This window comes from Danio rerio, chromosome 22 (assembly GCF_049306965.1).
Source record: "Danio rerio strain Tuebingen ecotype United States chromosome 22, GRCz12tu, whole genome shotgun sequence".
Taxonomy (NCBI): domain Eukaryota; kingdom Metazoa; phylum Chordata; class Actinopteri; order Cypriniformes; family Danionidae; genus Danio; species Danio rerio.
The window spans coordinates 22,580,550-22,608,191 of NC_133197.1; the positions used below are offsets into that span (position 1 = coordinate 22,580,550).

Below are 27,642 nucleotides of genomic sequence, written 5' to 3' on the forward strand. Positions count from 1 at the left end.
CAGGTCCCCGACCCTCTTGATGGAGGCCAACGCAACCAGCAGAGCTGTCTTCAGGGACAGAAATCTTAGAGATACTGATTCGAGTGGCTCAAAGGGATCGGATCGCAAACTCGTGAGAACGAGGGCGAGATCCCAAGAGGGCATGAGAGGGGGGCGATATGGATTAATTCGCCTAGCACCCCTAAGAAACCGGATGATGAGGTTATGCTTTCCCACGGTGCCGCCAGCTACCGCGCTATGATAAGCCGAGATAGCGGCCACGTAAACCTTAAGAGTGGAGGGCGACAGCCTGCTGTTCAACTTCTCTTGAAGGAAAGAGAGCACAACACTAATCTGGCAGTTTCGGGGGTCTTCTCTGCGAGAGACGCACCATTCAGTGAATAGACTCCACTTCAGGGCGTAGGCGCTCCTCGTGGAGGGGGCTCTAGCCTGAGTGATGGTATTAACCACAGCAGTCGGTAGGTTACCTAAGTCTTCCTCGCGTCTAAGGACCACACGTGGAGGTTCCAAAGATCGGGGCGAGGGTGCCAGATGGTGCCCTGTCCCTGAGAGAGTAGGTCCTCTCTCAAAGGGATCCGCCAGGGGAGGGCCGTCGCGAGGAGTGAGAGCTCTGATATCCAGGTCCGGTTGGGCCAAAGGGGCGCAACTAGCAGAACCTGTTCCTCGTCCTCCCTGACCTTGCACAGTAGCTGTGCGAGCATGCTCACTGGGGGAAACGCATACTTGCGCATGCCCCGAGGCCAGCTGTGGGCCAGTGCATCCGTGCCGAGAGAGCCCTCGGTCAGGGAAAAAAACAACTGGCAACGAGCGTTCTCGGGGGAAGCAAACAGATCGATCTCGGCCTCCCCGAATCGCGCCCATATCAGCTGAACAGACTCGGGGTGAAGTCTCCATTCTCCAGAGCGTAACAGCTGTCGTGAGAGCGCATCGGCTGCACGATTGAGCGTGCCTGGAACGTGAATGGCGCGCAGCGATTTCAGCCGCGGGTGACTCCAGAGGAGCAGACAGCGGGCGTGCTGAGACATGCGGCGAGAGCGCATACCCCCCATGCGGTTGATATATGCCGCTGCCGCCATACTGTCCGTCCTGACCAGTACGTGTTGCCGCTCCAGCACCGGTAAAAAGCGGTGGAGAGCGAGGAACACTGCCAACAGCTCTAAGTGATTGATATGCCAATGCAACTGGGCACCCTTCCAAGGGCTGAGGGCGCGGCGACACAGCGCAGTAACAGAGACCCGGTGTGTGCCCGCGTGCCATGCGCGTCTTGGGACCCGATCGTGAAGCCAGTGCTGAAGTGGTCTCATATGGAGCAATCCGAGCGGCGTGACGGCGGCTGCGGATGCCATATGCCCCAGGAGCCTCTGAAAGAACTTCAGTGGGACCACTAGTTTGCTGTCGAACTCCCTCAGACAGTTCAGCAACAGGCGAGCACGTTCCTCGGAGAGGTGCGCTACCATGGTGACCGAGTCCAGCTCCATCCCGAGAAAGGAGATCCTCTGCACGGGGGCGAGTTTGCTCTTTTCTCGGTTGACCTGAAGCCCCAGTAGGCGGAGATGTCGAAGCACCTTGTCCCTGTGCACAATCAATTGCTCCCGCGAGTGGGCTAAAATCAGCCAGTCGTCGAGATAATTGAGTATGCGGATGCCCGCGAGCCGAAGGGGTGCTAGGGCATCCTCCGCGAGTTTGGTGAAGACCCGCGGAGACAGAGAGAGCCCGAAGGGGAGGACCTTGTACTGCCACGCTCGACCCTCGAACGCAAACCGCAGAAATTGACGGTGGCGTGGAAGAATGGAGACATGGAAATACGCGTCCTTCAGGTCTATGGCTGCAAACCAATCCCGAGGATGAACGCATTGGAGAATGCGCCTCTGCGTGAGCATTCTGAACGGCAGCTGTGCAGACAGCGGTTCAAAAAGCGCAGATCTAGGATTGGCCGTGACCCACCGCTCTTTTTGGGTACGATGAAGTATAGGCTGTAAAACCCACTCTCCGTCTCGGCTGGAGGAACCGGCTCGATTGCACCCTTCGCCAGGAGGGCAGCAATCTCCTCTCGCAAGACAGGGGCGGACAGGGGGTTGACCCTGGAGAAATACACGCCTGTGAACTTAGGGGGCCGTTTTGCGAACTGAATCGCGTAACCGAGTCTGATTGTGCGTATGAGCCACCGCGAGGGGCTGGCCCGCGCTAACCAGGCAGGCAGAGCCCTCGCTAATAGAGTCATCGCTACAATCGCTGACGTACCAGCGGTGGGGCAGCGCGGAGTGGGTGTGCTGATCCGGGAAGCACGAGGGTCCCGCGGAAGAGCTGGAGAAGAGCGATTCGCTCTGGCTCCGCACCCGGACTCCGGAGAGGGGGCTGGAGGGCTGAGGGAAGGGAGACCGTCCCCCCAGCGCTCGTGAGCCACTGGCGAAGCACATAGAATCTGCGAGCCGGAAGGCAGCGCGTCCCGGACTGGCAGAACTCGTGCAGTCACATCCGGGGAAGGGGAAAAGTGCTCTTTTATTGATGTTTTGGTGGCACTGAAAAGTACCGTTGTTATCGGGGCCCCGCCCTCCAGCGGGGAAAGAGCAAGTTTCCTCTTCTCCGGATGGCCTGTCTCAGGGACGCTTCGCGGTCCGTTTACCGGGTTGGACCCGCCCTCGTGCAGCTCGGCCAGCGCCTGCGCTTGGTAGCGCTGGTAGGTGGCCATCGCGTGCAAAGCAGAAGCAGCCGGGCCCGCAGCCTTATAAGCTCTGGCTTTGAGGGAGGCAGACAACCTACAGGCTTTGGACGGGAGGCGGGGCAAACCCCGCCACGTAGAGGCGCCGCGCGGACAAAGATTGACCGCGATAGCGCGCTCCACTGACGGGATCGCCTCATACCCCCTGGCAGCTCCGCCGTCAAGGGCGTTGATGGCGGAGGTACACACAGCACGGGCAGAGAAAAGTGCCCTCCAAGACTACATGAGCCTACTGTGCACTTCCGGGAAGAAGGGGACGAGAGGCTTCGAAGGCTTCGCCTTCTGGTCCTCTACGTAGCACCCATCTAGTCGGTCCGGCCGCGGAGCTGGGGGATGAACCATCTCCAACCCCACGGCCGAAGCAGCCCGGGAAAGCACGGCTAACATGTCCGCTTCAGGATCCGGTTTGATGGCGCTCACCTGCCCGGAGGGGGCGAGCGGGTCCGGATCTTCGTCGGACAGTGAAAGCCCACCCTCCGATGCCGCGGAGGACATCTGATCTTCGGTGTCAGCTAGTGTGGGAGCTAACATCTGGTTAGACGGATCACTCCCACTACCCGAAGCTTGGATGGAGCGCCGTGAGGAGCGAGAGGTCCGCGAGCCCGTGGGCGGCGGATTATCTCCCGCTGGAACCCTCAGATCTGCCCGAGTACCCGCTGCATTTTTAGAACAGGAGGCAACTGGGGTGGCTCGCTCTCTTGCGAAAGTTAGCCGCGATCTTAGCTGTGCAACGGTCATGGCATCGCAATGACGACATGAACCGCCCGCGAGCACCGCATTAACATGCTGGACCCCCAAACATGCAATGCAGTGATCGTGTCCATCATCCGGAGCCAGGAAACCCCCGCATCCAGAAACGCACAGTCGGAGCGCCATCCTGAAAAGGACGTGCTGCACGACTGTGTTGCTCTTTTAGGAAGTTTACAACAATACGCACCGCTCTGGAGGACCGGACCCAGAGAACCGCAGGCAAGGGAGAAACCCAGCTCGACCGTCTGCCACCGCGAAGACCCACTCTGGACCCACTCTGAAGTGCTGAACAGCAAGAGGAACCCTCATCGACTCACTCAGAAAGGATCTGAAGCGAAAAGGATAGCGTCTGCTGGCTTCAGGTGTGCTTATATCCTGGGATAATTGCCGATGCAGCACACCTGCGCAAGCTTACGCTGCCAATTAATTTCATTCATTTGCCCGTTCAATAACTCTCCAGACAAGCAGCTTCTGATCCGAATCTCCCATTCGTGGATTTAATCCACTCTATGGGACTGAAGTTCCCCAACCGAAGGGGAACTGCGGTCATACCTTAAAAACACGTTCTTACCCCTTTAGAGCGGCGGCGATACAAGGAACGGCAGTAATAGGCACATTAAATAATCACCTACTGCATATATATTTAAATATATAACTATATTAGTTATAGTTCTAATTATTGTAGGACACATTATTTAATTTATTTAACTATTTAAATTTCTTATAACTCTGAATCTTATTCCTCTGAATTTCAACTTTATTTCCTAAATATTTCAGGTTTTTAAATATATTTTCTTTTGTTCACATTTTTTTAAACATTTGTTTAATGTTTTTGTCCTTTTTGTAATTTTGTTTAATTACAGATATTTAAAAAAATGACTGTATTTCAGTCATTAGGTCCTTCACTAATTAATACTTCACCATAACATAGTATATATATATTTTAAAAGCCTTACTTAGCATTATAGCACAAGCGTTGCCTGTTGAGCTGAATTTAACCTGGTATATTCCTCCAATTGTCCATTTTACCCAACCATAACATCTAACAACCTACATTACAAGCCGATTAGATGATTCGAATCTCCTTTTAAACATTACGTGCCATGGAGTATGTACTTGTAAACAAAAGATACTCATTTTCCAGTTGGCTTGGGCAGAAACCACAAAAGCTTATTTAAAGTAAAGCGTATCATGTTCTCAAGTCTTCATTCTGAAGCGCCGTAGTATTGACATGGTGTCATTAAGGTCGGCGAGATTGTATTTATCTTGGCCCGAGCATTGCGTTGAAGATCGCTCTTATTTCTTCCTACTCTCTACAGCCTCTTCTTCCTGTTTGGCAGGCGAGCCGTGGAAGGTTTTCCTGAATCAAACATGCGTCTTCAATTTGGGGCTGTGAAGAAAACAATCACATTTTTTCCTCGTCCTGACAGCAGATTGAGATGTGGTCGCCACAAAGAAGTCTGGATTTGACGGAAGTTTGGACCGAGCATTTCAGGGGTCCTGAATGTAAATTGGGCTTGAAAGAGAGATGCCTGGCAGACTCGGGTAACCTGGTCCAAAGCCTTGTATATTTTCGGAGCAGCGCGGCTGGTGGGACCAGATTGAGGTAAGGCAAGTTGGACCACCCATGTCCTTTCTCTCCACCATTAATTAGAGCCATTCTCGAGGTGGATTCTGCGGCGGGACACCTGCGAGCTCTGAAGTGGCCTGTCACACACACAGAACGGGCCCTGATTCATGTCTCCAGCTCCAGCCGCCGATAAAAAAATCACTTCCAGCTCCTGCAGGCACCCAGAAATCCTCCACATGTGTTTCAGCAGATGGGGAAAACCCTGCTGTTGACACGTTATGGCGGCGTTCAAATATTTTAAGAGCGCCTTCAAAGATGCTTGTCACTGCTAATGTGCGAAAATAAATGTTGTGCTTTATAAAATCCAGGATTTCAGGTGTTTGCTTGCACTCTGATGAAATGTAATGTAACACTGGGATTTAAGTGTATATAAATGGGCTTTGAGTATGTCCAAAATCTGTCAGATGTGGTGATGGAAAAATGTTGGATTATTAGCGATGTGAAATATATTTCATAAAATTTGCTAATAATAGTGCAGCAAAATTGTTTTGGAAACTGTGATTTATGCTAAGATAGAGATTTTTATTTCATCGTTTTAAGGATCATTTTGGAAATTGATGGCTGGGCATGTATTTAAAAAAAGGGCTTATTTAAACCATTATACAACAGGGAAAATAAGTGTAAAACACGTTGTGTTTTTCCATGGGAATAATATTTCTAAAAGAGCTGCATGTTGACATGGAATTGAACCAGATTTTGGTAAAAATCTAAACAATACAAACAGAAAAATAAAGAAAAATTGTCAGAAAAAATAGTTATGTTTAATAACAATGACACAAGGAGAAAGTACGGAACTACTGAAATGTATTTAATACTTTATATAAAAGATTTTTTGGTGATGGCAGCTTAAAGTTGCCTCTCACATGAAGAATGAAGTCACATACATTGCTCAGGTGTGAGTTTTTCCCAGAGTGTAAAGAACTTGATGGTTCTGTGGGTTTCGTTTATCAAATCTGATCTTTATTTTGTATTCTCTATTGGATTCAGGCCAGGTCATTGGCTGGGCCATTCTACAGCTTGATTTTCTTTCTCTGAAAGTATTTGAGAGTTTCCTTGGCTGTGTTTTAGATCATCGTCTTGCTGAAATGTCCACCCTGGTTTCATCATCATCATCATCATCCTGGTAATGTAGATGTTGAACTGAAGCAGCTAATATTAATTTACAATGATGAAGGGCAGAAGGTTGCTGAAAAACTGCTGAGAGATTTCAGCTGCTGTCTGGGCTTTTACTGCCTTTCTACACCTCCCTTTCTTCATGTGTTCTATATTATTTTCCTGAGGCATTTTATTTTATTGTAAACTAATTAGATTTGTTTTCTTTACATTTATGGATTTTTTTTAATGTTACCAACATCCGGTGAGAATTTCAAGTTAACGGCACCTTTAGAAATATGTTTTCTGAGAAAAATAGTGATGTGTTCAATACTTATGAAAAAAAAACATATTACTGTGACTGTATCTAAGGAAATAATGCAATTCCAAGAAGATATGAAGAAACTGTGACATTTAAAGTCACTATTACAAGAAACAAAGCTGGATTTGTGATACATTAAATCATATTTACTCCACGATTAAGGAATGCTTTACTTCATTCACCTATTAGCATATTAACATTATACCTTTTATCCTCGCACTGAATAGACAAACTTCAGTCATGCTGTATCTGCATGTTACTGCATTGTGTGGATAAATAAGGCTATTTATACAAAAATGTGTCATCGATATATGTCACAGTTACATAAACTCACACATACTGGAAATAACACTGTAATTGGGATGAAAAGAGCCAGAGTAACCTGTATTCTGAAAAGAAATATTGCTTTTCACAAAAAAATCCAGGCTTCCAGGTCTTCTCAATGACCCCGATGAAGCATGAAATATTTTACTGGAATCCAACTGGATATAAATAGGGGTTCAATCTCTCTCCGCAGTGGTCCGGGGCCTTTACAGGGACTTTGAGGTGTTTTGCCTCATGTGGATACCAATAAATCTGTCACCCGCAGAGATTCGTCTCCCGCCCTCCGTAGGGAACAAATTGTGGCGTTCGGGGAGGGATGGGGGGCGATAGAAGTGACCTGTCAGAGTGCTCCATTTATCACTGGGACAAAACGCTCACGATTCTTTCTGCTGACCGCCAGGAACCTTCTGCTAAGCACATTCAGAAGATGCACACTTCTGAATATTTTCATCCAATCAATACACCTATTTGCAAGTGACGTCAAGACTTCTGGGTTGAAAGAAGTGAGGGAATGAGACCATTGGAATTCGGATGTTTTAAATCGCTCTTATACTAATGCTAGATGTGGGTATTTTAGGACAAAAAATGGAAATTTGCTATTATTTTATTTACCCTCAGACCTTTCAAGATGTAACCGCACAACAATTGCTACCAGCACATTCTGAGTCAACATAGTAAACAAATAAAATAAATAGATGAAAAACATACAGGAAAATCTAATTTAATACTCATTGCTCCTGGCATGTTGGTCTTATAAAGCAAAATGACTGATGTAAAGCTTTGGTAAATGCTATTTATACAAAATTTAGTTTTCTAAATTGGTCTAATTGCTTGTAGGCCTAATTTACAGTAAGCTATTTTTTAGGAAATTAAAAATATATATAATATTATTATTATGGTCATTATTAAAGTAGGATGTTGTTTATTTATTTATCTTTGAAAAGTCTACTTTTACAACTGTGACACATGCAAACCACTGGAGAAATCTTCTAACCAACAGGCCCAATGTCATATACAGATACATGTATTAATAAATAAGCTACTAAATTAAAACCTTTAACGTATGCTGTATATTTTTGTTTTCACTAGTTTTGGAGACGTAATGAAAATTCCACTTTTAAATATAAGGTCACCTACTAAGCATTTAGCCCAATTAGTGACGACCGGTTGGATTTAAGAGGGGCCGACCCAATCAGAGGTTACAAGAACATAATCAAAATCTGGCAAGAATGTCAAACAAACTGTAAGTGCAACACAAGCTAATTGTCAGAGATGGACCGTAAAAAAGGAAAGCTTCAAGAAAGCAAAAAAGGGGCTCTAAAATCAGACGCTGCCAAATACATAAAATGAACAGAAAAATTCTCTAAAGGTTTAAATTGGGTCGCTGCATCGGTGGACAGTAGCGCGGTAGAGGGGGTAAGAAAACAGAAAATATACTTCTTAGTCATTATACTAAAATATATAAAAGTAATTTTGACACTATTCACACACTTCTGACAGTTTTTGAAAGTAACCCACACTGTGTTTAACAGTTGTAAGCTTTGCGTAGAACTCCCGCACATTTTAAAATGTCATTATCAGCAGATAATGTGGGATTTAGGGTAAACAGACTGCTGTATGCTACTGTACAAGCAATATAGTCTAACATGCAAAAAAACTATAGCTATAGCCATAGTACTGACGGCTTTTGTATAGTGAACTGTGAATACATAGCTCGTCTTTAAAGTAAAACATTAAATACATGCATAGGTTACAGTATGTATTTAAAGAGTAAAGAAAAGAGTAAAGAACTTTTATTGTCATTGTACAACAAAATTTGTTTGGTAACTCACAGAGACCAGCAGCAACATAAAAAGAGAGAAAAACAAACAATAGACATAATACTAAAATATAAGAGGCAAGATAAAGTATACTAAATGTAATAAGTCGCATAAAAACCAACAATAGACATAATACTAAAAATATAAGATGTAAGATAAAAATATACTAAATGTAATAGTCACAGTATTTACATTATGGCAAATGAGTGCAAACATGAATGTCCATAAAGTGTCTTTGTGCATTAGCAGCAGAACATCAGAAAGGTAGGGAGTGAGGGAGGGGGGGGGGGGGGGGGTGGGGGGGGGGGGGGGGGTGATTGTTAATGTGTACAAAGAGGAGGGGTGGCACAGGCTACAAGCTACCTTAATTCTTAGGTAGAGGCGAAGAGAATGACAACGGGTTGTTTTTGTTCCAATCACATACATTAAATGTTTAAATATCTATTACATATGGTACCGCTTATATTATTTCACCATCTGTACACCAATATAAGTAGTATATGTGTGTGCCCGTGTGGTAATGTGGGCTGGTGTGGCTACAGTGCCAGGGCTGAATTTTTCTCCCAGTCTGCCCCTGATTGTATTAATTTAATATGATTAAGACAATAGTCTGATTAAGAGTCTACCATGAAAACAGCAATTTTTGATTAAGTTAATTTGATTAAGGTCATAATTGAACTAAACAGAAATCGAATTATGATGAGGAGTATGCCGATTTTTGTCGCATTATTGACCTAGGTGCAAAAAATAATATCAAACAGCCGTGTGTATAGACTATCTTGTCACAAAATGCAGTGAAAATCCTGACGGCAATAGTTTGATTAAGATGTTTACACATCTGTACTGCTCTTCAATAATGCAAGTAAAATCGGCATACTCCACATATCTTAATTCGATTTCTGTTTAGTTCGATTATGACTTTAGTCAGATTAATGCAATCAAAAATCGCTGTTTCCATGGTAGACTTTTAATCAAAGTACTGTCATAAAAACTTAACTCCTTTACTTACTAATTTGTTATAATATTTATGGTGTGTGGTTACCTAATAGCTGTGATTCTGACTTTTTAGCTCATACATTTTAGTTCAACTATATATACCTCATGAAAAAAAGCCACCTAATACATCAAGACAAAGTAGTTTATCAGACGAAGCATTTATACAAAATGATTCATTGAAATACATTTCAACTCGTCAGTCGCAAAGTCAGCCTACAGACATATACAGTGTAGGAGGTCCCAAAAGCAACACAGCATATTTGTTGACTATTGACTCTCATTCAAATCAGCAATTCTGCCACATAAGTATTGACCTGTTCGTGTGGGTCAGCATATTACACCTGATGAAATATTCAATCACATTATTCACCGGCCTGTCAGACATGCCTTATTATGTATTCATCTGAATTACAAAGCGGTTGATCTGGTAAAATGTGCATGAACAGGAAATAAAGGCAAAACCCAATCTTATTGGTTGCTCAGGGCAGGCTGCGTGTGTACTGGCGAATTGCACATCTCTGAAGGTATGATTGATAGGCCATCCACCAATGGCAGTCAATAAAGGGCGTATAAAGCAAATAAACAAAACTGGCTCTCAATGGCAGGAATCTGGGAAGATAGATCATGGTAACAGCCAATAATAAATGGATCATGCTTCTATGTTTTTAAAACCCCTGGCAGATGTATTGAATGGGAAACCTTGTGTGGGAGAAAATAGACCTTTATTGATCAGAATCAAGTGGAGCGGGGGAAAAAAGACATGAAAGGAAAGGAATTGAAAGAAAGCTGCTAACACTGAGGAACCAAGGCTTTCTCATGCAAGATGTATGCACCGTCTATAAGCTTTATATCTGATGTAACCTATGCATGGATTTGAATTTTACATGAAAAGACCATCTTACGCAATCCACATCACATTGAGATTGATATAAACGTTGGGATAATGTGGAAAATGGCGTGTGATTAGGTCACTCAATTGCAGACTCAAATCCAAAGATTGCGTTCTTCTCACCTGTTGTATTCCCAAAATATCCAAACTTCCTTACTGCCTCCCAACGCAGTTGAGGCCTAAAGGCTGATTTATATTTCTGCGTCAATGGTCTGTTGCAATCTTTGTGTGATCGCATAGCCCTTGTCATGGCTGACGCCAATGCTTACATGCAAATGTAACTACACATTGCAACGACGCATAGTGCAAGCTCTGTAATTGGTTGGCTTGATAGCTGTGATGAGTGTGGGTGGTGCTGAGAGTGCTTGTTTACAACTGTCGAGTCCCATGAAGGAGCTCCAGATGTAAAATTTTGTTTTGTGTTTACCTTATGAAGATTCAGTTTGTTGCACATATGCCGATTCCTGCCTCTGAATGAGTGATTTTTAGCCACTTGTAGCATTCGGAAATAAACAAAACACCCATGAAGAAACTTGACAGAGAGGAACGAAAAAAACCTGCTGCCAGCTAGTGTTTCGGAGGAGTTACTGCAGAGCAACACAAACAGCATGCAGAAGTATACATGTACGACCACGCGCAAGGCAGATGCCATGGGTCATGCCGATCACTCGACGCAGAAGTATAAATCAGCCTTAATGGTCAGTGTGATGGACAAGCCTAAAGGTTGCTAGTTAGATTAACTTCACTTTATTTGAATGTTCAATACATTCACTAACTCATTCATTCATTCCTTTCCTTTTTGGCCTAGTCCCACAGCAGAATGAACCGCCAACTTTTCCAGCATATGTTTTACGCAGGGATGCCCTTCCAACTGCAACCCATCACTGGGAAACATCCATGCATATTCATTTACACAAATACACAAAAGCAAAATTTAGCCTACTCAATTTACCTGTACTACATGTCTTTGGAATTGGGGAGGAAACTGGAGCACCCAGAGGAAACCTGGAATATCACATCAACAGGGCCTCTTACACAATCAAATTGACTGATATTCGAGCGTTTTTCTCAGTGCCCAATCAGAGCAGGCCCAGAATGTGATTTACACAGACATAGAACCAAGTTGACCCGGCTCAAATCCAGACTTGCAGACTTAAATCCAAACACAACACTCATCACAAAATTACCCAAAAAATCCCTGTGTCAAGCAGGGCAAAGCAGAAAGCCACGGAAATGGGGCTGGTGGTGTGTGTGGTAATGAGCTCCATGGAGGAGCTGTAGATGAATAAGAGGAGGAGTAATGATGATGATAGATTTTTGATACAGGAACCTTGGTGGTAAGAGTACCACCTTAACATAGAACAATTTCTATTAATGGGGATTGTGTTGCCCAGGAGGACAAACTGGTGGGCAGTGCCACCTGAGGGTGCTCATTGTGGTGGGAGGGACAAAGGTCTCATTGCTATTAGTGGGGTATGGAGAGGTAGACGTCATCTGCAAGGAGCCAAATGAAGGACCGAGGCATTGGTGGCTTGGGGGGTTATGAGCGACACCATGAATGAGCAGTAGTAATAGACTATTTTATGTTGCTATATTGGTTTTGTTTAAAGCCAGTCTCTCATTCTGTAATTTTTTTATAACAATTTACAATTGTAGCGTGTCAGACTGTACAAACATGATCCCCATGTCACACTGTAAGATCTCAGTTGTCATAATGTTAGAATGAACAACAATCAAGATGAGCCAACCACAGACACACACACATCTGAAATTTGATGTCATTAATCCACGACACGTTCAGCAACCTTCATTGTGAAATGATACCTCACAGCAAACACAAACAATCTGCAGTGTTATTTTTATTCATAACATGTCTTGATAATAAAACCAGATTTTTTGGACATTAGTCCAAGTTATTGCGCTGATTGAGTCATCACATCTATAGAGGATGTGGAGAAGTTAAAGCATCTGCAGAGGAATGTTCAGTAACATTGTGATTGTGAGCCTTTCAGCTGGTGAAGGACTGAGTGACTGTGTTCGAGAGTCAGATTTTCTTCCTCCTCTTTCCACTCTTTTGACTCATCATCTTCTGGATTCTCCACGGTTTCATTTTGTTTATTTCAATGCTCATTAGTTTTGTCTTCCCTTATCTTAAAACCGCCCCCCTTTCCCAATTGATTTGTAATTTACTTTAGAAAAACAAAACATCCTACACAGTCCGCTTTGCATTAATATTAATATCAATATCGAAATACTTTATTGAAAATGGTGAGCATTTGGTTATGTTTTAGCATATTCTCAGTTGCCCAAAATAGCCAATTTTTTACATCCTCCTACAGCACTGATTTAATTTTACACAATACACTTTGCTCCGAAAGTCATATAAATATCGGTATAATATGCAAAATAATGTATTTAATAGTGATAAGAAGTTTGGATGATTTTACTGACTTGGAACTTTGAGTCTCATTCATCGAGATGAACAAATCTTTTTTGGAAATCAATTTCCATTTGCCAAAATATCGTTGAAATGTTACGAGTTGCTTCCAAACACATCTACAACTTGCCCAAATCACACTACAAACAAGTAACAACTACAATGCAATAAGAAAGAGAAAATAATTATTCATCGTAGGGTTGGGCCAACAAATGATGCCATACAAACTTCACAATGCTGAGCCGGCATGGCGATACATCACCCCGCCTCACATTTATATTGATATATAACTTATTATTTGCATGTAATCTTAATAGCAATAATGGTCTTTTCATGAGCTGTGTTAAATTTTACATATAGTTGCCATTTGCATGGCTGACAGCATTGTGAGAATTAAATGAAGGATTACACAGCATCTCTCACACTTAAAATGTGTAGATTCAGTGGCAAATGCTGTTACCTGCAAACCCTGTCCCACAGACTTTACAGTAGAGATCTGTCCGGGACTAAATTTTGAATCCTGCTCCCGCCCGCACCCGCCAGGTTTTAGCCCGAACACGACCGCTCCCGCTTATATTAAGAATTTGTTGTCCCGCTGCCCGACCCGCTCCGTTTTCTGCCCGCCGCGCACGATCCCGCTAAAGAGCGGGGGAGAACAAAACCGAAAATCACCCAGCTATATAGTCCAGACAGCCAAGCTGTCTGTATAAACACACATACACACACACAGCACCAAGCACACACACACACAGACAAAGCTCTCTCTCTCTCATACGCACAAGCACAAAGCAGACACACAGGCGTTTGCTGTTATATCAACTCAAAGGGTTGTAATACCATGTATCAAGTACCCATGTAATACCAAAAGGTTTTATATAAAGGTATATAAATACTGAGTCGCGCCTGCTCCGGGGCCGCAGCGCACATTACTCTTGGGCCGATTCCGACGTGGATGCGGCAGCGTCGGCTCGCTTACGGCCGCCGCATCTGGCCCGATTCATTCGAGCCTGAATCGGGCAGTGAGTCCACAAGCATTCGGCCCGAGTCCAGCAGCCGGAGCCCGGCCGAGTAGTAAGTCTCCAGTAGGCTAGAATCTAGCCGGAACTGGCCGAGTGTATTTTGCTATCAGGGAAAGCTCTCTCTCTCTCTCTCTCATTCGCGTGCGCGCACTAACACACACACACACAAGCACCAAGCACACACACAGTCAAAGCTCTCTCTCTCTCTCATTCGCATAGCAATATCCGCGATATTGCTAGACAGCCTGCTCCCGTCCCAAATTAAACCCGTTACCGACCGCTCCCGCGATTTATTCGGAAATTTATTCCCACGCTGCAGAAATCTGGTCGGTATTGCAGACCTCTACTTTACAGTGAATGGAAAGTTTTTTTCATAGCGGACCTGAAGCCACTGGAAGTTTTTTATCCACTCTTGGACAAGTGTAAATGGTGGATTAACATTCAGCACATGATCACTAATAAGATTTGTCATTATTAGTAACTTTAGGTGTTTTCTAATGCAAAATCTGTCAGTTTTATTTTCATTCTCTTATCTTCAGCGCTTCACTTTTTTTGCGGTTGTAGCTCCTGTCATCTGAAAGCAGAAGACATTGACTGAGTGATTGACAGCTGATATTAACCAATCATTTGTGTTCAGTTCTAGAGCAGTGGCCAATAAGAAGAGTTCAAAGGCGGTTCACATAACAACTGTTTACCTGTTCCTGAGAGCTGCGTTTGGCGTTTTAAGGGGCAAAGATGCATTCTGCATAAATGTCCCCTAAATCTGCGCACGTGGTGAGGATTTTACAATGAAAACAGTGAAAATGTATGCACTCGCCCAAATGCTTTCAAATATATTTTAAGGTCGCATAGATAAAAATTTGGGCGCATATGCGACCAAAACAGTCGAGCCCTAGCATCTTTACTAGTTATTATTTCTTCAGAATAATAATAAATTAAGGAAGTTATCATCAATCACAATACAAATTACAGTGAACTCCAACCGAAGTCTCCTCCACCAGCTGTGGAAAAAGCCATTAGAACGCCATTAAAGTCCTGCAGAAAAAAAGAGATTGACAGGTGGTAACTTGTGTGTGACTTTTATGGTTTGGTTATGAATAAAGCAAAGACCATGTGGGTCAGGTATGTAAAAACGGTAGGCAACAATCAATTAATTCGTTATGAATTAATTGATATTTAACAACGACCCAAAAGAAGACTTGAAAAAAGGAAAAAATTTTCTTTCCCACCATGTGCATGCGTGAATGAACAAAACACTCCCTGAGAGGACTCATCATTCTCATCACATAAAAGATTCGTTCAAAATGAACAAATCGTTCAATGACGACCCACCAGAACACCTTATTCTTCTCAGTCATTAAATTCTTTCATTCTCAAAAACTCCCATTTTCTTTCCCTTCTCCCAACTCATTGATTTGAATTTTACATGAAAAGATCGTCTTATGCAATCCACTTCACAATAAGAATGATACCAATGTCTGTAAACTATGGAAAATGGTGTTTATTTAGTTATCTCAGTTACAGGCTCAAATCTGAACATGACATTCCTCTCAGTCGCCAAATTCCCAAATAATCCCATTTTCACTCCCTCCTCCTGAGAACGGCTGCACGCAAGCCGACCGGTCTCGACCAAACCTCTGGTTCTGGCCCAAATGAAACATCCAGGTCCCGAATAAAAAACTGGCTTGCGATGGTGTGGTCTCAAAATACTTTGTCTGTGGCCAGACAATTAAGGACTTAGGTGTGGCAGAAGGGAAGAATGTGGAAATCGGATCTTTGCAGAGAGCAACGGCCCCACACCCTGTAGTCTTGGCTTCCTGCGAATGCCACATGCACCCGTACAGACCAGCGGAGAGACTCCACGAGGGTTGTCCTCCATTGTGTTCGGCTTTCTGCTCAGAGATCTAAGGAGACCGGGGCCGACTCTTCCCCCTCCGTAACCCGTGGGACACCAATGGGAACCAATCCATCAAAGCTAGTGACATCTGAGCCTTGTTTTGGGAAGAGCTGCTTTCTGCTGCTCTGCATTCAGGCGTAGTTTGTCGTATTTGCTGAAATGCTGTAATTCTGTTTATATATTTTATTCTTAAGTGTAGTAAAAATGATGCAGACATACTGATGCCCTGATAACAGTGGACAAGATAAATGGCTCCAAACAGGAAGAGGTACAGCCTGTTCAGCTGTACACAGGCCCCAAGGGTCACACCGATATCCTCCCACTAAAATCTTTGACTGTAAGCTCAAACCTCCTGTGATTACGCAATATGCCACAGTCTCAGATGTTGAGTGCCAAGTTTTTTTAAGTTTTAATAATGTAAAAGGAAAAAGAAACTTACTGTACAAATCAAGCAAAATGAAAATTGCAGTTCCTATCCTCTAATTCAAACTATATCCATTGAAATATTCTGTAATAATATACAATAATATAATAAAATACATACATTAAATTAAAAATAATTATTATTAGTAAACCAATATAGTTACACACACACATATATAATTTTATATATATATATATAATTTTAAAGATTTTATATGCATGTATTTTTGAGTTTTTCAATCAAATATAATACAATAATATGCACAGAGACATGAAAAATATAACATTTTACTTTTCACAAAACACAATGTGTGTGTGTGTGTGTGTGTGTGCGTGTGTGTGTGTTTGTGTGTGTGTTTGTGTGTATATATATTTTGAAATGTCTTAGTTTTAGTTTAGTTTTAATTAGTTTCAGTATTTGTTTATTTTGTTTCTAAATGAGGATATTTGTTAGGTGCAAGATTTAAAATCAACAGAATAACTATTGTATAATAAAAACTCATGTTTTTTTAAACATGTATTCAGATGACACATGAACACTATCATCTACCACAACCATCTACCCGTCCTCAAATTCCAATACAGCAGCCCACAAGATAGCAGCCCCAAATACAATATGTGTGCAAGGCTGCTTGTGAGGTTAGACACACAGTAGTGATGGGCAGGGACGGATTAACCAATGGGCATTATGGGCACAGGCCCAGGGGCCCGTCCATGCTTAGATTTTGCCTACTCTTCATCACGAGGAAGACAAGTAGGAATCATTAATTAAGTGTGTGTATTATGGAAGACTCAGATTCCTAGAACTGGATTGGAGAGGTGTTATCCAAATCATGTGCATTATAAGTTTGTAGAAATTATACATAAAAAATAGCCTTTAAAATTAATTTTACTACTGCTTTAGTGAACTTGAACTTGATATTAAAATTTCATTACCTTCCCCTATAGGTGTATTAGTGTTATTTTTTTTTCTAATTGTGCTTTAAATGCTTTAAAAATAAGTTAAATCTTTGTAGACTAGAAATATATGTAGTGTATATCATTTATTTTAAAAATGTGGGCAATACATTATCGATTAATTTTATTTAACAAACATTATATTAATCTTATTTTTTAATGCTGGCAACATGGAGACTCTTAGGTGTGAAAGGGTCAAACACAAACACCTGCAGCTCTGATTATATTTACTTCTAAAAGGCTTACAGTAAGATTATGTATTAAATACAGTTACAAATACGAAAACGAAGGAGGTTTTTGCTATGATTCTAGTTAGTTTAGTTAGTTTTGTATGTACACAATACAGTTTCAGTTAGTTCTAGTTTTTGAAAAAACTCTCGTTTTTATTTTTATTTCAGGTAACGACAATTATTTTACATTTTAGTTTCCGTTTTTTCGTTAGTTGTCGTTAACTATAATAACCTTGATATATGTAAAAAGTCTTGGAGTAACGATTAAAGACCAACTAAACTTCTCTGACCACATTTCTAGAACTGCTCGATCTTGCAGATTCGCACTCTATAACATCAGAAAAGTCCGACCCTTCCTATCTTAACATGCAGCTCATCTCCTTGTTCATGCTCTTGTTCTCTCCAGACTGGATTATTGCAACTCTCTACTAGCCGGGCTTCCAGCTAACTATATTAAACCTTTTCAACTGCTTCAGAACGCAGCAGCACGAGTGGTCTTTAATGAACCTAAAAGAGCACATGTCACTCCGCTACTCACCTGTTTGCACTGGCTGCCAGTTGCTGCTCGCATGAAATTCAAAGCTCTGATGTTTGCTTACAAAGCAACCTCTGGCTTTGCTCTTTCGGATCTGCTCTCACTTCTGCAGATTTATGTGCCCTCCAGAAACTTTCGTTCAGTGAATGAACGTCGCCTCGTGGTTCCATCCGTAAGAGGGAAGAAATCACTTTCCCTATCTCTCGCATTCAATCTGCCCAGTTGTTGGACTGAACTCCTTTACTGCATCAGATTGGCAGAGTCACTCGCTTTCTCCAAGACATGACTAAAAACTCAACTATTTAGTCTCCACTTCCCTTACTAATCTGCAATTGCATCTCTGGCTATACCACTAACTGTACTAAAAAAAAAAAAAACTTACATTACTAATGGTTTGCTTCTTAGACTTTACACACCTGAAACTTGCCTACAGCACTTATTCATTGTTGCTCTTATAGTTGTGCAAATTGTGATGTGTGGGGGATATTTCCTTGGTACACTTTGGACCAATTAGTATCAATTAAAGAGCCCAAATTATGGGTTTTTAAAAATGCCCTTCCATGTAGTGTAAGTGAAGTGAAGTATCCAGCTAAGGCTTAAATCTGTAAGTGTACAGTGTTTAAAACTGTTGATTCATCTATAAAAGAGTCAACTCATAGTGCTTCAAATGAGTCACCTTGATAATGAGTCATTAGGTGTTTCGCCATGACGTACTAACGAAACCAAGTTATTCACGTGCACGCGCAAACCCGGGAGATTTGAAACCTGCGGCCCCGCCCTCTAACACAGAAACCCACACACACACACACACACACACACACACACAAACACACACACACACAAATATGCCGGTCGATTAAAGTCACACTGCAGATGGATATTATTGAATCTCTACCCAAAGATGAAACCTCAGCATTATAACCAAGCCTTGAACAGTTGGAAACTGGAAACTAGTTGGAGTACTGGAAACTTCTGGAAACTACATGCTACAGAGAATTCTTCATCTGCGTTTGTTAAAGGAAGGATCAGTAAAGAGTAACTTAATGATGGACATGTCAGGACATGGATCGGTTTCTTCCTCCATTTCTCAAGTGTAAGTACATGCGATTAAAGTTGTTGCCTCGTTTACTCTAGCATGCAAATGTATTTAGTTGTGATTTGTTACTTGTAACCGCGTGTACTGTATCAGGTTAACTCGCTATATTCTCATATCGTGTGCAAAGCCACGTTTAAAACGCGACGCGTGCTGCTTTGTTTACGTTCGGTGGAGGAGGGTAATGTGTGTGCGTGTGTGTGCGCTTGCTGTCGTCCGGAGGTGTGTGTGTGTTTTTGTGTGTGTGCGCGCGCGTTGTCGTCCGGAGGAAGGTTATGTGTGTGTGTGTGTGCGCGCGTTGTCGTCCGGAGGAGGGTTGTGTGTGTGTGTGTGTGTGTGTGTGCGCGCAAGGACGAGGGTAATATGTGTGTGTGTGTGTGTCTGTGAAAAGAGCAGAGTGAGACAAGCTAGGAGATCACCTCGACAGTTTTTGGAGTTTTTGCTCAATAAAATAGTTAGTCGTCTGTATTTACATTCAGCCACTGGCAGCTAAACTCTACGCCTTACACTATCGAGCGTGTATGCACTGTGACTACTTCTATATTGCTGATTAGCTGCTGGGCATTTCACTCTGTCTCTCTGACTGAAGGCAGTCGACCAATTGCAACAGACTGTCATCGGTCCAATCAGCACAGATTAGCTTCGTGCTAAGGAGGGGTTTGGGAACAAATGAATCACTGGACGATTCATACGGGAGTCGCTGGGATAATTAGGTAAAAATAAATGCAAATTATAAGACCATGAAAGTGTTTTTGACCTTGCATGCATATTAGACTGTTGTTGGAGATCCTTACAACCAAAATATGACCCTATTTCATGTATAATATGGGCTCTTTAAGCATTGTTTCAACACTACAGCCTACCAGAGTATTGTTGCTGACCATGTCCATCTCTTTATGACCACTGTGTACCCATCTTCTGATGGCTACTTCCAGCAGGATAACACACCATGTCATAAAGCGCAAATCATCTAAAATTGGTTTCTTGAACATGACAATGAGTTCAATTTACTCGAATGGCCTCCACAGTCACCAGATCTCAATCCAATAGAGCACCTTTGGGATGTGGTGGAACAGAAGATTCGAATCATGGATGTGCAGCCGACAAATCTGCAGCAACTGTGTGATGATATCATGTCAATATGGACCGACATCTCTGAGGAGTATTTGTATCTTGTTGAATCTACGCCACATAGGATTAAGGCAGTTCTGAAGGCAAAAGAGGCATCTCACTGAATACATTTATTTATTAAACTATATATTTTTGCTGGACCCAAGTAACCTTTTTGTGTGTCAAATCTCAATAGAAATCACAGAAGCAATGGGAAAACAGATCTGGCGAGCGGGAGAAAGAAGAACAAATTGAACCATCCTTCAAAAGGTATAGATATTAAGTGACGTCCAAGAAATAGGCAGAGTCATAATGGGGCCCTTTACCTTGACTCCAGCAGACTAGTACAGGTACAGTGTTCAGAGTGGTTTCTTTCAGGTTCTCTCCCTCTCATCAAAGCTCTATAGTCTCCAGTCAGACCTCTCATGATTGATGTGCACTATATAGCAGCATCCGCCTCTGAAGGAGACTTTGCCCTCTTCTGTGTTCTGTCGACACTCCAATTCATTTAAACCTTTGAATCCATCTTTGATTCGTCGAAAATGAATTTTTAAATGGGACAAATTAATGAAATCGTACATTTTCTGCGTTTAAGAGCTATAATCAGGTCTCTGGTGCATTTACTTAGAAAATGTTTCTCAGAAAATGAGTCATTCGGATTTCTCTCCTATGATGTATATATTAATCTGCAGTATTGGGGGTAATGCAGGTAGTGCGAGTTACATAATAATTAGAGGTGTGACGAGATCTCATATGAAGAGATGAAATTAGCATTGAAGATCGGAGGCAGGATCGGATTTAAACTGTAAATCAAGTGCTTTCCACAAACCTGGCAACCCAGGCTGGCCTTGGAGTAGCACGTTTCACTCGTTTGGGCAGGCGGGTGTGACATAACCACTTTCAGTTCAGTTCGTCCAAGAGAGGCTACAACTGCAGCCAAACACATTATGGTTCGCAACAAAAAATAAAGTGAACAAGTTCATAACAGGACATAATCAGACAAGGGTTTTTCTTTTTCTGGGTGGCTTTTGTGAATTTTTGGTTGGGTTTAGAAAAGGAGGAGGGTGGGTCGATCGATTGGCCGGTCGTCCAGTCAATCATTCAGTCAGTCAGACAGATGGTCATTCGACAGCGGCCTCCAGTGGGTTTACGTGAAAACAGCGCGGGCGCGAACGGCACTCGCAGGAGACATTTGAGATTTGAAAAATCGCACACAGCGGCCTCTCGCGAATTCGCGAAAACAAAAAATGCAAAAATACAAACCTCCTGGGACGTATTTCGCGGTCTCCAGAAACGTCCATGGGACTACGTTTTCATAATGAGCCTGGGTTGAAAATAAACGTAACCAAGTTGAATCATGCCCTCAATGAAAAAATGCGAAGACCAGAGCCTTTAATTTCTGATGGAAGTATTCACATTATTATTGAACACATGGAGGAAAAGGGGACTGTCTCAATGGACGGTGATTTTACTAATAAGACAAAAAGAACATAAGCAAACGCTGCTTTAAACTTTCCCTAATCTGTATATATGGCATGTATACAGTAGCTCTGAATTCAGGAAGTTCTCATATAACATTATCTTAAATAATTATTTTTTGTGTGTTTTTTCAAAGATAAAAGAAGGTTATAAAGTGTGTTGTTAATTGCCGAGGTCTTATATTAAAAAAAGGAGAAAAAACAAGTTCTAAAAGAGATCAAGCCTCAGCCAGGTAAGAAAAAGTAACGCAAAAGTAATTCAAAGTGACATAACACATTATTTGCACAACAAAGTTGTGCAACTAGTTACTTTTTTGGGGAGTAACTCAATATTGTAATACTATGTATTACTTTTAAACTTACCCAAACTCTGTTAATCTGCATTTAATTTCTGGTTACTTGAGCTGCTTTGACACAATCTGCATTGTAAAAGTATTGAAATAAAGATTAATTAAACTGTAGAAGCTGTATAATTTACAATGCTTGCTTAAATGTTGCCAAAAATAAATATTCTGTTAAGGATGAACCAACAAACATAAGATTCCACATAGACTCGAAATCTGCTTTAAAATGTTGGTAAAAGGTTTCATATTTGGGCAAAATGTATGTTATGCTGGACTGCTTTAACAACAGTTCAATGATTTTTCTGAAGGACGAGTTAATGGTTGCACTTCAGACTTTAACTTCATATCCAAAGGGAAAGTTGTGAAACCAGCATCCATTAGGCTACAGCAGTGATTCTCAAAAATCCGGCACAATCTGTCTATATATTTCACACTTCTTTTGCCATAAATTGTTCTGTGCTTCGAAATGAAGTGGAATGATTTGTCAGACGCCATTGTAGATTTTGGCTTTGCTTGTACACTGTTTCTGAATTGTCAAAACAGCTCTCAAAACATTGGCTATGGATGGGAAAAAATCTAACTCAATCCAATAATTTTACTGGTAAATGGGATTGACAAAATGTGAGGTCATATTTATTTTTTGATGTAAACATTTTGGATGAAAATTTTAGATGTAGTGCGCATTAAACTTCTCTATGCGCCATCTGCTGGAAGAGAATGAATTAGCATCTTTAACTAGCACGTCTACCATTTTATTTTTGTGCCGGTATGTTTTATGTAGCAAAATTTCATAAAGTCAGATATTTTTTTTTAATTATACAACCTATTATAAATTCCCAATTACCCAAAATACTATATATTGTCTGTAATTTGAAATCACTTTCGATTCAGCCTGTGATGTAGTACATAAACAGTTTGCTCACAAACTCTTTTTTTGGTTTCTAGTAATAAAAATAATAATTGAATAGAAATGTAAAAAAAATCTGTATTAGAATTAGTAAAATTTTTTTCAGATTGACATCTTTTATTTATTTTTAATCATAAATATATTATTACTCATTTGACTATACAATTTTTATTAGATGTACAATAAGTAAAATTTATTTATTGTTATTACTTAATAATAACAATAATAATAAAATTCATATTATTACTATTATTATTATTATTATTATTATTATTGTTGTTGTTATTGTTATTATTATTATTATTATATTTCACATTTTCTGATTATTAAATTAACCTAGTGGTGATTTAAATTTAACTATATTACTCATACAATAATAAATTGCCCCCCCCTCAAAAAAAAAAAAAACTCAAGCAATATCATTTAATAACAATGTAAAAAACAAAACAAAACAAAAACAGGAAAACTGTATTATAACCAATTTGCTAAAAAAAAAAGGTGAATCGGCTATGAAAAATCATGATCAATGCATCACTAAATAGTGTAATAATCAGGTAATGCTTGTCGATTAGTTAAATCAACTTTATTCCAAAGCAACTATGTATCAACTATGTAGCAAATGTATCTGCTATTACCATTCAGAAGTGCCCTGGTTCAGTCTAAAAGTTTCTCAGCCTCTCCATTATAGCAAGACTCTGCTATGAACATGTAAATCTTTAACCTCTCGTTATTTCTGACATTTTGGCTGAGTGATTTTTCCATTGTTTTACTATTTCTGCAGTGGCATATAAAGTCCCCTCCCTTGTAGAGAAAGCAATAGCTCATTTGCATTTAAAGGTATATACAGAAAAATGGCACGTTTTTGCTCCATGTTTTTGACTCTTTAAATAAGAATCAATTTGACAAGCTTTAATTAATATGTGGGGTATTTTGAGCTGAAACTTCACAGACTGTGGACACCAAAGATTTATTTTACGTCTTATGATAAGGGGCATTTTTTGTCCCCTTTAAAACTGTGAATGTATTTGCAACCCAGGCTTATTCTGATTATGTACCACTATATACATTTCTGGAGAGCACCAAATACATCCCAGGTTTTTTTTTTGTTGCAGTTTTTCTTTTCGCAAATCCACCATAGGCCGATGTGTACTCTTTTTTTAGATCTCAAATTTCTCTCGTGTCATTCACGCCTGTTGTTCTCACATAAATCCACCGACTGTTTACTGACTGACAGATCGACTGACCCACCCTCCTCCTTCCCTAAACCCAACCTACAGTGTTTTCCAAAAAAAGAAAAGCCCCTGTGGCAGCCTGATTCTTACCACATTTTCAGATTTTACCACATTCTCACCCTGTTATTTACTTGTTTATTTTATTTTTTGGCTTTTGTCGAGCTTGCTTTCTAAAACCATTCTTCATCGGACTCAAACCACATCATCACAATCAACTCTGCTCTGCATCTCAAATTTTCTGACGTACATGGCGAGCCACTAGACAAACTGGTAACAGAGAGAAAGCGATCCGTATAAAGGACAATTGGTAAGCACGAAAAGAAACGAAATGCTGCCATACATTCCTCTGACTACATAATTCTTGATCTCCAGAAATGTATACAGGGGGACGTATTCAGAATGAGCCTGTGTTGTGTATTTGCTATTTGAATCAATGTTTTTTTTTCTTTTCAAAATGACAGATTTTCCTCTATTTCCGAGCTCACCTGTTTTTTTCCAGCCCAGGCAAACCCAGACAGACTATAATGGCCTGTGTTAATGGAAACTGGAGCGGAAACTAGGGAGGTGGTGGGTCATGGGATTTCCTGACATGACTGTATCAATATGTTTAACATGTTCCTCTTCCATGTTTTACAATCAGACCGCAGGCCCCCTCTGGCCTGCCAAGCCCTTCCCACATAAAACAAGTCAGCATGTCGGCTCTCTGGAGCTCGGAAGGACATTGATGGATCTTCAGAGAGCAAGATGCCATCGCAGTCTGGTGGCCACTCCTTCAGGAGCTCCTCTATTTTTTTATCCCCCTCACACCTCACGTCCTGGGATCTTATATTTTGGCACTCTCTATGTCCAATCGGAATCTGTGCCATCACTACTCAAGCTGTGTTTGCATGATAAGTCTACTTTTTAAATGTAATATATTTCTGACATGCTAAATTAGGGATTTAAATATATCATTTTTGAATCATTAATGTAACATTTCTTTGTTCTTGTTCTTTTTAAATGAATCAATTATTATAATTACATTATTATTGGTAGTAGTATTAACAATGATAAATGTTGACTGTATTATATAGCAAAATTTAGCATTCAGTAGCATTTCCTTTTCATCAGTTTTTATTTTTTATATATTTTAAATCATAAATGTATTAATATTATTATATTATTATATTTATTTTGATTACTATTGTTCTAAGATGTACAAAGAATAAAAATATATTGTTATTTCTCAATAATAATAATAATCATTATAATTAATATTATTATTATTGTTATTATTATTATTTATTTATTTTGATTAATGTTTTTATTAGATGTACAATAAATAAAAATATTGTTATTTCTCTATAATAATAATAATAATAATAATAATAATAACTATTATTATTATTATTATTATTATTATTATGGTTGTTGTTATTAATATCAAAACTAAATTTTACCTTTTCTGATTTTTTAATTCAACCTAGTGGTTTTATTAATTTAAATTTAACTATATTACTCATGCAATGGTAAATAGACCAAAACAAAAAAAAAAACCTCAAGGAAATATTCTTTTTATTCTTGCAAGTATTCAGGAGAAAATTAAATACAGTCATAACGGAATGGAAATTAAAGTACACTAATGTTGTAAAGAAATACATCCTCTTTAAAGTTCCACAGTATTTTTATAATATCCCACGCCACTGCTTTTTCTACCTACATCTGTAGCGGTACAGAAAGGGCGGTGATTTCTCTTTGTCAGCTCAGGTTGAGTTTTACTGGAAAAGGACTGTGGATTTCAACGGCTCTGTTTTCCTGAGGAAATATCTGAGGAGCAAACCTGCAGAGCAAACAACTGTGTTACACCAGAGCAAGACTTCCTTCAAGGAGATGTGCACCTTGTTAAAGAGCCCAGGATAGTTCTTTAAACATAATAGCTTTTGTTTTAACACTAGGGATATTTTCCTTTTGAACAGCTTTCTAAATTTAAATTAAAATAATTAAGACAATGAAAGCCTCAAAAGTAAGTTGTCATGCACCTTTCAGTTTTGTGAAATGGCTTTTTGTAAAGTGTTTTTTCAGTCTAATGAATTAAATCATCTCAAATACAGTATATAAGTCTTTATTTTATCACACTTTATTAATATATCTGTAAATTAAAACAATATAAATATTTCTAAAAAGCTGTTTTGTCAAAATCTCAGCTATCTCCAGCTTTACATAAACCAATTTTTTTTACATAAAGCTTTACATAAACCAAGTTGCTTTATATAAACCAAGCTTTTTTCATATCTGTAATCTGATGGATTTTAGTGATTTGTTCATATATAATTCACCTGATAATTTAATATCCAAAAATTAAATTGTAATCCAATTTTGGTGGTTGAGATAAAAAGAGATTCACAACTTTCTTCTGGAAAAACTTCAACTCTAATTTGTCCTAATTTTTTTTTTAACCTGACATCATAATTTTTTGTGTGTGCAAAAAAAAAAAAAAAAAAATGCAGATCAGTGTATATTTCATGCCTAATTTGCTTATTCAAACATACAATTGTAAATACTAATAATAATAGATTAGTATGGCAATTAAAATTAATTTCTTTTACCCCCATCCCCCTCAATGCCTCACCTTAAACCGTTTAGTCTCAAGAAATAAATTCAGAATTGCGGGATCGACTATAATCTGACATTAAAAAAGAATTGTCACAATTCAGAGAGAAAAAAGTTTAGAAATGTATGGTATAAAATTATAACTGTGAGGAAAAAGTCATAATCCCCCCCCCCCCCCCCATCCACACACACACACACATACACACACACACACACACACACTGTACAAAGCAATTCAATTATTAAAATCATGTTTTATATGATAAAAAAATCATATTTTTTTTAACCCTATTCACCTGCAGGGTCTACCTTCTTTATTTAAGTATCATAGATGAACAAGTAACAAATTCAGATACACTATAATCTCACATCTTAAAGACTGTCACAGTTCAGATAGAAAATGTTTAGAATTGCATGGTGTAAACTTAGAATTGTGAATAAAAGGTCATAATTCTGTCTTTTCCCCCTTATGCTGTAAAAAGCGATTAGTTTACTAAACAATTCATATTTTTTAATGATAAAAAATCATAATTTTGTTTAACCCCTATTCACTTGCAGTGTCTCGCCTTAATCATTTTAGCCTCTTTGATGATCAAGAAATAAATTCAGAATTGTGAGATACACTATAATCTCACATTTTAAAGAAATTGTCACAATTCAGAGGGGAAAAAAGTTCAGAATAATCATAATTTTGACTTTATTACCCTCACACTGTAAAAATTTATTAGTTTACTAAATATTCATAGTTTTTATGATAAGAAATTAGTCATTTTTTTACTACTATTCACCTGCAGTGTCTCGCCTTTCATTTTCAATCATTTTCAACTCAGGCTAATTCTAATTACATAC

The 27,642-nt window shown here is 40.1% G+C and overlaps 1 long non-coding RNA gene across 15 annotated transcripts in view; it reads right to left on the reverse strand.

The window, feature by feature from the left end:
- Positions 1 to 20,354: 20,354 nt before the first annotated feature.
- LOC141380326 (uncharacterized) overlaps positions 20,355 to 27,642 on the reverse strand; it is a 54,282-nt gene continuing 46,994 nt past the window's right edge. For 11 of the 15 annotated variants that reach the window (XR_012398190.1, XR_012398186.1, XR_012398191.1 and 8 more), the window contains one exon: positions 25,743 to 26,023. This is a non-coding gene — a long non-coding RNA (uncharacterized lncRNA). Of the gene's footprint in view, positions 21,174 to 25,737; positions 26,024 to 27,642 lie in introns of those variants that run through there. The other 4 variants (XR_012398185.1, XR_012398181.1, XR_012398188.1 and 1 more) reach the window with 3 other exon arrangements.